At 42.3% G+C, this 13,744-nt stretch overlaps 1 protein-coding gene across 2 annotated transcripts in view; it reads left to right on the top strand.

The window, feature by feature from the left end:
* The window catches only part of ZNF609 (zinc finger protein 609), a 140,702-nt gene that overhangs the window by 112,644 nt on the left and 14,314 nt on the right, over window positions 1-13,744 (top strand). The window lies entirely within an intron of this gene.

Genomic DNA, 13,744 nt, shown 5'->3' with positions numbered 1-13,744 from the left:
ATGTAGCACTTAACCCTCAAGTAACTGAGGGAATTGCTTTCTCAGTTCCCTTCCTCTCAGGGATTCGCCCATCATTTAGCTCTAAAGTAGTGCATTTATCATTTACCAAGTTTCCCTGTTCTCTTTCTAGTGGTTAGCTCTCTCCTTAGAATTACATTTTGAATCTCTTGAATCAAATATCAATGTGGATAAAGAATGGATAGAAAAAAAGAACAAAACAAAACAAAACCTTCCCTTTCCCCGCCATGTGCTGTGGCATCAGATGCTAGGCTGCTCTGCTGCTGGCCTGCTGAAGGGCAGAGTGGTCCATGTCTCACCAGATCTGTCACTGCCTCTGTAATGCGCCTCACTAGTACACACAAGTCTCATTGAACAGTGATATGTACATGAACCATGTGTATACAGATCCTTGAACTTGTAAGGTGAGTATACTCTATGTTACTGGATGAAGAAACAGCATTATCAGAAAATCCCATGGTTCCTCCCATCAATCTAACTGCTGATGTCATAGGTTAGTGCTACCCATTCTAAAGTTTATATGCAAAAAATCTCTATACTTTCTGATGTTGAGCCGCTCAACATTGCCAGTGAGATTCAACCACGTCGCATGTACTTAGTTAATTTTTAAGACAGGGTCTCACTGTGTAACCCTGGCTGGCCTGGAATTCACAGAGATCTACCTGCTTCTGCCTGTTGAGTCCTGGGTTTAAAGGTATGCTCCACCACACCTGACCTATAATTAACCTTTTTTTCTTTTCATTGTTTGAGTGTTCTACTATGTGAATAAACTTATTCTGCTGTTGGTGAGCATTTTGAGTTATTTTTAGTTTGGATCTGTAATATAAAAATGTTGGTATGGCACTGGAGAGATGGCTCAGAAGTTAAGAGCACTGTCTGCTCTTCCTAAGGTCCTGAGTTCAATTCCCAGCAACTACATGATGGCTCAGAACCATCTACAATGAGATCTGGTGCCCTCTTCTGGGGGCCAGGCACACATGCAGGCAGAACATTGTGTATATAATAAATAAATAAAAATCTTAAAAACATTAGTATAAAAATTCTTATATACATGTCTTTAAGGGAATATATATACATATTCCTAGCTATATATACCTACGAATAGAATTCCTGGGTCAGAACGTGTGTGTGTGTGTGTGTGTGTGTGTGTGTGTGTATCTCACACACACACACACACACACACACACACACACAACTATAATGTATATATCCACAAATAGTAATTTAGTTTACATCCTACTTTTGTTGATTTGGTTTGGTTTGAGACAGGGTTTCTCTGTGTAGCCCTGGCTGTCCTGGAACTCACTCTGTAGACTCGGCTAGCCTCGACCTCACAGAGATCTGTGTGCCTCTGCCTCCCAAGTGCTTTTAGTTTGCTAGAGTGGTGATCTGCATCCTAGCCAGCACTTGGTTTTGCCCTTTTCCTTTAACCCTTGTAATTTGAATCCTTCTAGTTGGTATATTGTGGCTTCTCATTGGTGTTAATTTTCATCTCCCAGAAGAAGAATAAAATCTAATGTCTTGCCTTGTGTTTATTGACGTGTGTAAATCTTCCGTGATAATTCTCTTAAGTCTTTGTCAGTTTTGGCTTAGGTTGTATGTCTTTTTATTGATTTATAGTTTGTATATACTGGTTGTGAGTCCTCTGTCAGACATGTGTTATAAAAATCTGTATCTTGCCTTTTCTTTAATGTTAATCTTTTCACGCATATAAACTTCATTTTTACAAAATCTAGTTTGTCTTTGTTTTGCTTTTGTTGTTAGCGTTTTTTTGTGTCCTGTTTAACAGGTTTGCCTATTCTAAGATAATATTGTAAGTTTCCTCTGAGGACCTTGGGTTTTGTAATTGATTTTCTATTTAGGGTTTAAATTGAGAGTCAAGGTTGTTTTTTTAATCTTGTGAATACATAATTGCTTCAACACCTCATAGAAAACACCACTATTTCCCCCACTGCACAGAGGAGTCCCATTTGGGGAGATGCTGGGAAGCTGTTTCTGAGCTCTCTTCATTGTGTCCATTGTATTATTCTTTCTTCCATAAATGCTGCATGGCATAGCTAACCCTTTGTAAGTCTTGGCACCTAGTATAGGTCCTCTCTCTGGCTCAGTTGTACTCTGTTAAGATGGCCGACTTGCCTGTGCCCTCTCCAGCCATGCGCTGTGGCATCAGATGCTAGACTGTTCTGCTGCTGCCTGCATTGTGCATTTCCACAGAAATGTTAGGATCAGCTTGTAGCTTTTTAATGAAAAAGGCCTGCTGTGACTTTGATTAGGATTACATTGAATCCACAGCTTAGTTTGGAGAAGATTCAAGGTTTTATCCTTCTACTTAGTTACTGAAGCTGGGTTGAGATCAGAGCAAGTCACTGATAGCACTTGGGCCCCTTGCTTAGAGCATGTGTTAGACACCAGGCTCTTCCTGCCACCCCCGTGTTCTGAACCAGCAGGTTAGGATGGTGGACGTGTTTGCTGTGCAGGTGCCCTCCACAGTGATTGTTTACTGCCATCACCACCACTCTCCACCCACTGTGACCTGGACTTAAGTCTAGCAACTACAATTTAATGAGGCCGAGTTAAGGTAAAATGAGACCGACTTACCTGACACTTGACCTGCCATTGAGGCTATATTAGTTTCCTAGTACCTTTGAAACAAACCAATAAAAACTGGCTGGCTCAGAACAACAGTGAGTTCTGCTGTCCAATCTGAAAGTGGCCGGGTGTGGTGGCGCACGCCTTTAATCCCAGCACTCGGGAGGCAGAGGCAGGCGGATCGCTGTGGGTTCGAGGCCAGCCTGGTCTACAAAGTGAGTCCAGGACACCCAAGGCTACACAGAGAAACTCGAAAAACCAAAGGAGGAAAAAAACAGAAGAGAAGAAATCTGAAAGTGTTTTTAGGGCCTCTTCTCTCTCACAGTTGCTCATAGAAACTTTCCTTGTTCCTAGTGTGCCTGGCCATCCACGATGTTTCCTTGTTCCTAGTGTGCCTGGCCATCCATGATGTTTCCTTGTTCCTAGTGTGCCTGGCCATCCACGATGTCTTTAAGAGTTATCACTCAAAAGCCGGGCGTGGTGGCGCACTCCTTTAATCCCAGCACTCGGGAGGCAGAGGCAGGCGGATCGCTGTGAGTTCGAGGCCAGCCTGGTCTACAAAGTGAGTCCAGGACAGCCAAGGCTACACAGAGAGACCCTGTCTCAAAAAACCAAAAAAAAAAAAAAAAAAAAAAAAAAAAGAGTTATCACTCATTTGCATTCTGTCTTGCTTCTGTGTCTGTGTCTGGAGTCCGCTATTTATAAGACTGCTAGTAATAGCAGTAGTGGTGTCCTGCTGACATGCTAGCATTGGCTGTTAGGAGCAGGACCTCAGCAAAATAGTGACTTCAGAGCCAACGTGGGCTGCATGAACTGTCTCAGAACAACAGAGATGCTATTTTGCGGTACCTTGGATTTGAGTATGTGTTTAGGAGGAAGTGCAGTGTAGTCCATAACAGTCACAGTTGGCAGAAAGGAAGGGTGTCTAGGAACGGTACCTCCTCCTACCATGGAGACTTGACGGGGTCCTTCATCCTTCTGTGTGTAATCTGGAGAGCCATGGTTTCCCAAGGCCCTAGGACCATGACTGCCTTTCTCTCTGAACACTGCTGTTCCCTTCCTTGTCACTGAATGTCAGCTTCAGTTCTACTCTCTTAGCCTGAAACTGCCACGCAGAGGCCACAGAAAGAGACATAGGTTTCAGAGGGTGATTCAGCCTCTGGCTAAAAAAGACAGAAAGGAAAGGTGCCTCAAGAAAACCAGCCCAGCTATGCTGTCACCTTGGGCCCTCCTGCTAGATCATAAAACAGGAAAGCTCTGGACAGTATGATTCCATCTCAAGCCCAGGCAAGTATTTCCTCAAAGCAGTACTCTAGGGATTTTCAGAGAAAGATTCTAGCTGATGGGATGGCCTCCAGCCATGGCTACAGTATGTTTATGCCTCAGCAAGAGAAAAGGGAGGACATGGGGAGTAAGGGTGTGTGATCCGATCCGAGAAGCACGTCTGCAAAATATCCCAGTGGGAGAACTTTCAGATAAAAGGAAGAACCCTCTCAGATCTTCAGCCTCCTTCCAGAGGCTCCCCACCCCTCTCCACAGTGGGGAGGGTTTACATCTCCAGTGCTGTGCTTGGAACTCCCCCAACAGCTCTTTCCCTGCTCCTGACCTTCTCCAGCCTCAGATGCTCAAGGGAAGATAGCAGTGAGTGCTGAATGTTTGGGGGGTTTCTTTACCTTATCCAATTGAGAAGATTCCAGAAAATAAGGGCTAAGGGGTTTTATTTTCTGTCAACTGTAGATTTGAAGGTAAGCTATGTTAAGGACACCATATTCTATAGCAGTATTCCCAGATTTCGCTGTGTATTGAAATATAAGGGCAGGGGTTTTTAAATACTGATGTAAGGTTTACTCAGTTTGCTTAAGTTGGTTTAAACAAGGGTAAGATCAGGTGTTGTTACTGTTTGTTAAGATCGTCACAGTGTTTTCACTGTGCAGAAAAACTTTGTTACTCACCCTTCATAGGGTTGAAACATTGTGAGTTCAAGGCCAGCCTGGTCTACAAAGCAAATCCAGGACAGCCAAGGCTACGCAGAGAAACCCTGTCAACCCCCCCCCCCAAAAAGCATGGTGAGGCTGGGTGGTGGAGCATACCTTTAATCTAGCACTTGAGAGGCAGAAACAGGCTGACCTCTGTGACTTCAAGGACAGCCAAGGCTACACAGAAAGACCCCGTCTCGAAAAAAATGTAGTTTGACTGAGAGACAGTCAGGCATGTAGGTATATAGAGCAAGCGTGGATGGCTTCTGAGGAGCAATACCCAAGATTGTCGTTTGGCCTCCATCCACATGTACACATACACATGAACATACATATAAGGAAAGATTAATAAATCTTGCTGAATTTATACATAAGGAATTCATAGTAGGATTTAAAAAACATTGTATCTAATAATTTGGTTGCAGTAGGCAAATTTGAAACTAGAGTTTTAAAAAAGTATAGTTTCAGATAAGTGTGCCAGGGGTTCCAAAATGGTGGGTGTTGGTTGCTTTTGTACAAAACTTCATTTCTGAAGGCTACTCTCATGACTCTGGCTGTATTTACTTTCTTTACATCTTCTGTTTGAACTCTTGTTCTGGGAAATGATGCTCAGAAGTCTGTGCAGTCTCACCCGGTCACCTCTAATGTCAGCATTGAAAATGTTGAGGCAGGAAAGTTGTCAAAAGCTCTAAACTAGCCAGGAGAACAAAGTGAATTCAAGCTACAGCCTGTGACATGACAAAGTAAGACCCTATCACAAAAGGGAAAGAATGGGGAGGAAGGAGAATGAATGTGGTCATAAGTTTGTATGTTCTCTAATCACATATCACAGTTAAATGTTAGATTAAAACATACTAGCATTAGGCTGGGTGTGGTGGCGCATGTCTTTAATCCCAGCACTCAGGAGGCAGAAGCAGGCAGATGGCCATGAGTTCGAAACCAGCCTGGTCTACAAAGCAAGTCCAGGATGGCCAATATAACATAGAGAAACCCTGTTTCAAAAAACAAAAAACAAAAACAAACAAACAAACAAAACATACCAGCAATAGTTATGGAAAGTTAAGCCATTCCTACATTCCTCCCTTGGGGGGGCCTTTGCAGTAGTGGTACCCGGCGTCTCGTATCCACAGCACTCTTTGCTCCAAGCCAAGGCAAGGCTGTGGCTCTGGGTTCCAGGGAAGTATGGGTGATGTCTTTCTCTCCCTCTGTTCTGTCTTGAGAGAGAACCAGGAAATTTGTCACTGGTATTGACTAGGAGTTTTTGTCAGGCTGCCTTCTCCTTTTCCTCACCTCATCTCTTGACATTGGCAAACATATGCTGCCAACTCTTCTTTCGAAAGAAATTGGAGAGGCTAGAAATGTGGCAGCCTTTCCAGTTGACCTGGGTCCACTTCCTAACAACCACATGGCAATTCACAACCTCTAGATCCCAAGGATCTGACACACACACACCCCTTTCTGGTCTCCAAGAGCACCAGGCACACATGTGATGCACAGACATATTTGTAAGCAAAACATCCATACACATAAAAAAAAGTAAAAGAGAGGCCTGGAGAGATGGCTCAGAGGTTAAGAACACTAGCTGTTCTTCCAAAAGTCCTGAGTTTAATTCCCAGCAACAACATGGTGGCTCACTATAATGAGATCTGGTGCCCTCCTCTGGCATGCAGGTAGGTGTATGTGCAGGCAAAACCCTATATATAATAAATCAATCTTTTAAAAAGAATTTAAGAAATTGAAACACCATAGACACGTAAATAGGGTTTTGCTGGTTGTGTTGTGGCTAGAAGGATCTCCATTATAAGAAGAGTAGGAGAAGAGAGTGTATTTTACTAGAAAAGCAAAACTGACAGCGTTTATAACCTCAGAGAACAAGAGTACACTAGATGACAATTGGATGCCTTTGTAGAGGATGTCAGCAACAAGAATCAGTGCTCAGGGCTAGCCTAGCACTCAAAAAAGTAAAAATAGGGCTGGAGAGATGGCTCAAAGGTTAGGAGTGCTGGTTGCTCTTCCAGAGGTTCTGAGTTCAGTTCCCAGCAACGTCATGGTGGCTCACAACCATCTGTAATGAGATCTGCTTCTGCAGGCATACACACAGGGAGAACACTGAATATATAATAAATAAATCTTTTTTTTTTTAAGTAAAAATAAAAAAACTGAGTGTCATAGCTCTCACCTGTTCTCTTATCCTTCAGTGACGCTAAGGCAGGAAGATTGTCATGAGTTTAAAGCCATCCCATGCTACAAAATGAGACGTGTCTCAAAAAACACTAAACAAATGAGTCACCCAGAAATGATCACTACTCCATACACATGCCCCCCCCCCTTTTTTTTTAAATAGATTGGGGATCTCTTCCTCTACATTTTGAGGTTTTGGTTGGTTGGTTGGTTGGTTGGTTTTTCAAGACAGGGTTTCTCTGTGTAGCCTTGGCTGTCCTAGACTCTTTGTAGACCAGACTGGCCTCGAACTCACAGTGATCCACCTGCCTCTGCCTCCTGAGTGCTGGGATTAAAGGCGTGCACCACCATGCCCAGCGAGGTATTTATTTATTTAGAGGAATATACCATTAAATTTTCTCATAAGGTTAAATAATCTCTTATAACATTTTAAGTAACCACATAGCATTCCATGTTAAGGATTTATCATGATTGGCTTAGTTATTATATTGTTTTCCTTTTTTATATATTGTTTTCTTTATTTAAATATAACCTTTACAATTTTCTACCACTTCAAAATTTGAACTTTATGTCGTCATTCCCTTTAAAGACAGGGTCTCATGTATCGCAGGTTGGCCTTGAACTCATTATGTAACTGAGGCTAATATTGAGCAGCAAACCCAAGGCCATGGAGGCTGGAGAGATGGCTCAGAGGTTAAGAGCACTGACTACTCTTCCAGAGGTCCTGAGTTCAATTCCTAGCAACCACATGGTTGATCATAACCATCTATAATGAGGGCTGGTGTCTTCTTCTGGTGGGCATGTATGTGTGCAGGCAGAATATAATAAATAAATCTTAAAAAAAAAAAAACCCAAGGACTCATGCTTGTTAAGGACGCATCCTCCTCACTGAGCAGCTCCACCCTTTGCCATCAACCGGCACCAAAGGAAACACACAGTGTGTTTTATAATAATAACTTTATAGCTTTGACCTTCAGGGTTTCTGTTCCCTACTTCTCTTTCCCTCTTTCTGTCCTATGTTGCTTTTTACTTTGGTGGCTATTTCTTTTTTTATTTCTGTGTGTTCTGCTCTTGTAGCCTTGCCTTTACCACCTGTGTGCAGCCTTATTACTGCTGTTTTCTTTTCTGGTAAAGAGCAGTCAAACATAAAATCAATAACCTGCTTCTCAGCCAAAACTAAACCCATGGGCATTAATGTCTTTCATGCTCGTCCACAACTGTATTCTCAACTGTAGTCCATAGAATGAATGTGCAGTGTTCGAAACCAAGAAGTAATGGACTCCTGCGAGCTAAGAAGTATGTTTTACTTGTGGCAGCACAGTTACAAATGTAGCATAGTAGTTTAGAGCCATACTGATTTGGGTTTGGTCTGGACTGATGAGGCTGTATTTAAATTACGTCTTGTCTTGTTTTGTTTGAGACAGGGTCTTATGTAGACCAGGCTGTCCTCGGTGACTTGCTATATAGGCAAGAATAACCTGAAACTCCTAATCTTTCTACCTTTATGTCCCAAGTACTTAGATTATAGACAGGCCACTAAACTTGGCCATCTGTGCATCTTACTTATAAATTATACGAACTGGAATGGATTGCTCTGAGCTCCTGTTTCCCTGTCTATAAGGTGGAAATAATAGTACTATGGGGGTCATTAAGATTAAATGTGAGGTAACAGAGAAAATGCTCAGGCATAATTAAGAGTGTCCTGTCTGGAACTCTGCATATATACTTTGTGTATCAATGGGCTTAGAGAACACCTCCCATAACTTCAGTGGTATTATGCTGGGATCTGAATCTTGAGTAGACATAAAATTAGCTTCATTGCTACTTCATAACTATAATTTTGCTACTGTTATGGATCATAATATAAATAAATAATTGATTGCAGGATAGCTGATATGGAAGTCATTCAACACCCCCCTCACACACACAGATTGAGAATTGTTGTCATAGTAGAAGAGGAACATAAATATTTATCCCAAAATCTATAGCAAATTTTGTCCATCATCAGACATAAATATAAGTCAAGAACTTGAACAGTAGGCCTGGAGAGATGGTTCAGCAGTTAAAAGTATATATTATTTTTGCACAGGACCTGAATTTGGTTCACAGCACCCAAGCCAAGCATCTCATAACTGCCTAAACTCTAGCTCCAGGGACTCTGATACTGTCTCCTACATGCACAAACCCACATAAGTAGTAATTTTTTTTTTTTTTAAGACCAGGTGTCTCTGTGTAGCCTTGGCTGGCCTCAGATTTGTTTTGTAGAGCAGGCTGGCCTTGAATTTACCAAGATCCCGCCTGCCTCTGCCTTCCAAGTCCTGGGATTAAAGGCGTGCAGCACTACACCTGCCCTCCTTCTTCCCCCCTACCCCCACCCCGTCATAATATAAGGCACAGTCAGTTTACATTTTTTCTGTCATTATTCCATACTACCTGCAGTACTGCTAGTTAGTACCGAAAGTGCATTATGGGGTCTCCTTGACTGGGCACAAGTCCTGTGAACTATTTGGAAATTTGGGCCTCCATCTTTCTCCAGATTTCCAGCATAATTGAGGTAAGAGTAGTTACAATAAAGTACATACAACAATTAATTCATTTTAATCCTGTGTTTTAAAAATCATTACTAGCCTTGTTGGTCATGGAGGCACATGTGTTAGTCCCAACATGTAGAAGACAGAGACAGGCAGATCTCTGAGAGTTAGAGGCCAGTCTTATCTACATAATGAGTTCCAGTACAGATGAGGCTACTTTGTGTAAAGTATTATTTAAAAATTTTAAAAAATTTTTAAACAACGATGTCACTAAGAAAGCAAATGGTGGTACAAACCATAAAATCCCAGCTACTTCAGAATCTAAGACAGGAAAATCATGAGTTTGAGACCTGTCTGGGATAAAGAGTGAAACCCTGTCTCAAAAATAAAAGCAACACATATTACTAATCCTTGAAGAGCCCTTTCACCTGGGTAGCTTAGAATATTCATCAGCTGCCCTGTGCACTCTCTTTGTCTTATAACTTGGTAAGTAAACATTGCTTAGGTAGTGGCATCTGCTTTTGGTTTTTTGTTTTGTTTTCCTCTGTTCCTTCATTCTGTATTATAAATGCTGTGAAAGCAGGAGAAATTTATTCAGTCCCACTTTCACATCCTCAAAAACACAAATAATCCCAAGAGATGGCTCAGCCAGGAAAACGCTTGCTATGAAAGCCTGATGAGCTGAGTTTGATCCCTGGGATCCACATGGTAGAAGGGTGTCCTCTAACCTCACATACACACCGTGTAATGTGTGTGCCCACACACAATAGTAATAAGTAAGTTTACAAATAATAAAGTTTAGGGGCTGGAGAGATGGCTCAGAGGTTAAGAGCACTGACTGCTCTTCCAGAGTCCTGAGTTCAATTCCCAAAAACCACATGGTGGCTCACAACCATCTATACTGGGATCTGATGCCTTCTTCTGGTGTGCATGTGTACATGCAGATAGAACACTCATACATAAAATAAATAAAATGATGATGATAGATAAATAGATAGATAGATAGTTCATTTCCTTAAGAAGCCAGAGTCCCAAAAAGGGATACGAATCCTATCCTTTTTTCCTTTTAAATACCCCCTTGCAGGATCATAGGCAAAAAGAGAGGTAAACAGGGAGTCTAAGAAAATAGTTTGAAGCCGGGCATGGTGGAGGCAGAGGCAGGCGATCTCTGAGTTTGAAGCTAGCCTGGTCTACAAAGCGAGTCCAGGCCAACCAAGGTTACACAGAGAAACCCTGTCTTAAAAGAAAAGGAAAAGGAAATAAAGTAGTTTGAAAAGACTAAGAATTTGTTAAAGATAGCTATGTCATGCCTAGAGTCAGAAATATCTGACTTCTGTTAGTCTTTAAATAAATTACCCTTTTGTGCTTTTAAATTTTTGTTAAGATTTATTTATTATGTATACAGTAATCTGCCTGCATGTATACCTACACACCAGAAGAGAGCACCAGATCTCACTACAGATGGTTGTGAGCCACCATGTGGTTGCTGGGAATTGAACTCAGGACCTCTTGAAGAGCTTGAAGAGCACCCAGTGCTCTTAACCTCTGAGCCATCTCTCCAGCCTCCTTTTTGGACTTTGATTTCTGATTTCATTTCTGTTTTGTTTTAGGCAGAGTCTCCCCTAATGGAGAATGACCTTGACATTTTTCTTATTATATTTTTATTTATTATGTCTGTGCATATGCCACAGAATAGTTGTAGAAGTCATAGGACGATTTGAAGGAGTTGGTTTTTCTTTGTCCACTATGTGCGTCCTAGGGATTGAACTCAGAGATTATGAGGCTTGGCATCAAGTGCCTTTACTCACTTAGCCATCTCATTGGCCCAGGCTACTGCTACTTTTTTGGAGATGGGGAGCTCAGGAAGATGGGGGTCTCTCTACAGAGCCCTGGATGTCCTGGAACTCACAGAGCTCCTTTTGTCTCTGTCTCTCAAGTGTTGAGATTAAAGGCATGCACTACCATACCCAGCTGTCTCTTTGTGGGTTTTTGGTTTGGTTTGGTTTGGGTTTTTTGGTTTTTCAAGACAGTTTTTCTCTGTGTATCCCTGGCTGTACTGGACTTACTTTGTAGACCAGGCTGGCCTCCAACTCACACCAATCCCCCTGCCTATCTACCTCCCAAGTGCTGGGATTACAGGTGTGTGCCACCACTCCTGCCTCTGTGTGGTTTTGGTTTTTGGTTTTTTACATTTTTGGTTATTGTGATCACCAGCACTGGATTGTAGTGACACATGCGTCTAATTTCTGCACCTGGAAGTAGAGGCAAGATTGTGTGTGTGTGTGTGTGTGTGTGTGTGTGTGTGTGTGTGTGTGTGTGTGTGTGTGTGTGTACGTGTGTGTACACAAAGTTATCCTTCACTAACTTGGTTATATAATGAGCAAGTTTGAGTTTTAAAACCCTCTCTCAAAGACAAAACAAAACTGTTAACTCAGAAGACCTAAACAGTTAATAAACATAACAACACAAGTGTAAATAATTTGTCCAGATTGTTAACTGCCATCAGTATATGACTTGCTGAGGAAACATCTGATTCATGTTAAAGAGACTTTACTCCATGATATTAAAATTACGATTAAAGAGAATAGTAAGGGCACAGCTGTTTAGCCCTTGCTGCTCTTGCGGAGGACCTGAATTGGGCTCCCAGCACCTAAGTGTCACCTCATACATGTTATATAGTACTGAGGGATATGTAAATGAGTACATTCTTTCTGAAGCAATTTGGCAGTATTTTTCCAAATTCCCAACAAAAGCATGATTAGCTATTTTACTATCTGTCTTTTTTGGTTTTTTTGAGACAGGGTTTCTCTGTGTAACAGTCCCAAGTGCTGGGATTAAAGACGTGCGCCACCTCGCCAGTTTACTTATTTGTCCTACAGATATATTTGTGCTAAACAAAGCTACATCATTGTTTTGTTTTTTGTTTTTGTTTGCGAGACAGGGTTTCTCTGTGTAGCCTTGGCTGTTTTGGACTTGTTTTGTAGACCAAGCTGTTCTCAAACTCACAGATATCCTCCTGCGTCTGCCTCCCAGAGTACTAGGATTTTCTCCTGGCTTGGTGTTTATTTGTAATAACAGGAGAGTGGAACAACCTAATTGTCTATTTAAATGACAACCGCTTGGGGGCGAGGTATCACTGTAATTCTAGGACTCCGGAGGCAGAGGAAGAGGATTGGGAGTGGATGGCCAGCCTGGGTTTGATCCCTAGAACCTAGAAGTGGAACAGGAACTAACTCCCTTGGCTTAGCCTCTGACCTCCAAACGCACATTTAGCACATGCAAATAAATAAACTAATGAAATGAAAACACACACAAATAAATAAATAGTTTTTTTAATACCCCTTTTGTCATTGTTCATTCGTCTTAAGCTCCCTACTTAAAAACATTGAAGAATATTCCTGCAAGATGTCTGAGTGGGTAAGGGTGCCTGCCTGAGGGTCCTGGTGGCCTGAGTTTGACCCCTGAGACCTACATGGCAGAATGAGAGGACTGGTTGCTGCAGATTGTCCTCTGGCCTCTCCATGTATGCTGTGGTCCCCTGTCCCTCCAAATAACATATAATGAAAAACATATATTCCTCCTTAAATAGTTCTACTGTGGCACACTGTTCCACACACTATTATCTTTCATGTATATAATCTTTCCAGATCAGCAGTCTATCTCTCTTTCTCTGTCTCTGATCATTTTTTCTTTCTCCCTCTCCTTCCCTCCCTCCCTCTCTCCCTCTGTAGACCAGCTGGCCTTGAAGCCTCCAGATCATCCTGCCTCCACCCCTCATCCCCCACCAAATGTCAGAAATACAGATGTGCACTACCATGCCCAGATTTCATTGTTTGAATTTTTTATACTGCTTTTTGAATTTAGGAATATTATAGTGTCACATATTCAGAAGCCCTTTTTCCCTTTTGTGGGGTAGGGAACAGGGTGTTGTGTATCCTAGGCTAGCCTTGAGCTGGCTATGTAACAGGGTGACTTGAACTTTTATTGTTCCTAATCCCACCTTCCAAGTGCTTTGCTTATAGACTTCTGCCACAATATACCCATCTTATGTGGTGCTAGGGACTGGACCAGGGGTTTACGTGTGCTGGATAAGCACTCTGCCAAGTGAGCCACAGTTCTAGCCTCCAACCCTCCCTCCTTTTAAATAAAATGAACAAGATGTTTAATGTGACATTAAGAGTGAGGTTGGAGCCGGGCGTGGTAGCGCACACCTTTAATCCCAGCACTCGGGAGGCGGAGGCAGGTGGATCGCTGTGAGTTCGAGGCCAGCCTAGTCTACAAAGTTAGTCCAGGACAGCCAAGGCTACACAGAGAAACCCTGTCTCGGGGGGGGGGGGGGGGGAGTGATGTTGGAGAGAAAGCTTGGTGGGTAAGAGAACATACTGCTGGGGCTGGAGAGATGGCTCAGTGATGAAGAGCACTGCCTGCCCTTCCAGAGGTCATGAGTTC

This window comes from Acomys minous (assembly GCF_964271855.1).
Source record: "Acomys minous genome assembly, chromosome: 5".
In the NCBI taxonomy this organism is placed as follows: domain Eukaryota; kingdom Metazoa; phylum Chordata; class Mammalia; order Rodentia; family Muridae; genus Acomys; species Acomys minous.
This window is presented reverse-complemented; position numbering and strand designations above follow the sequence as displayed.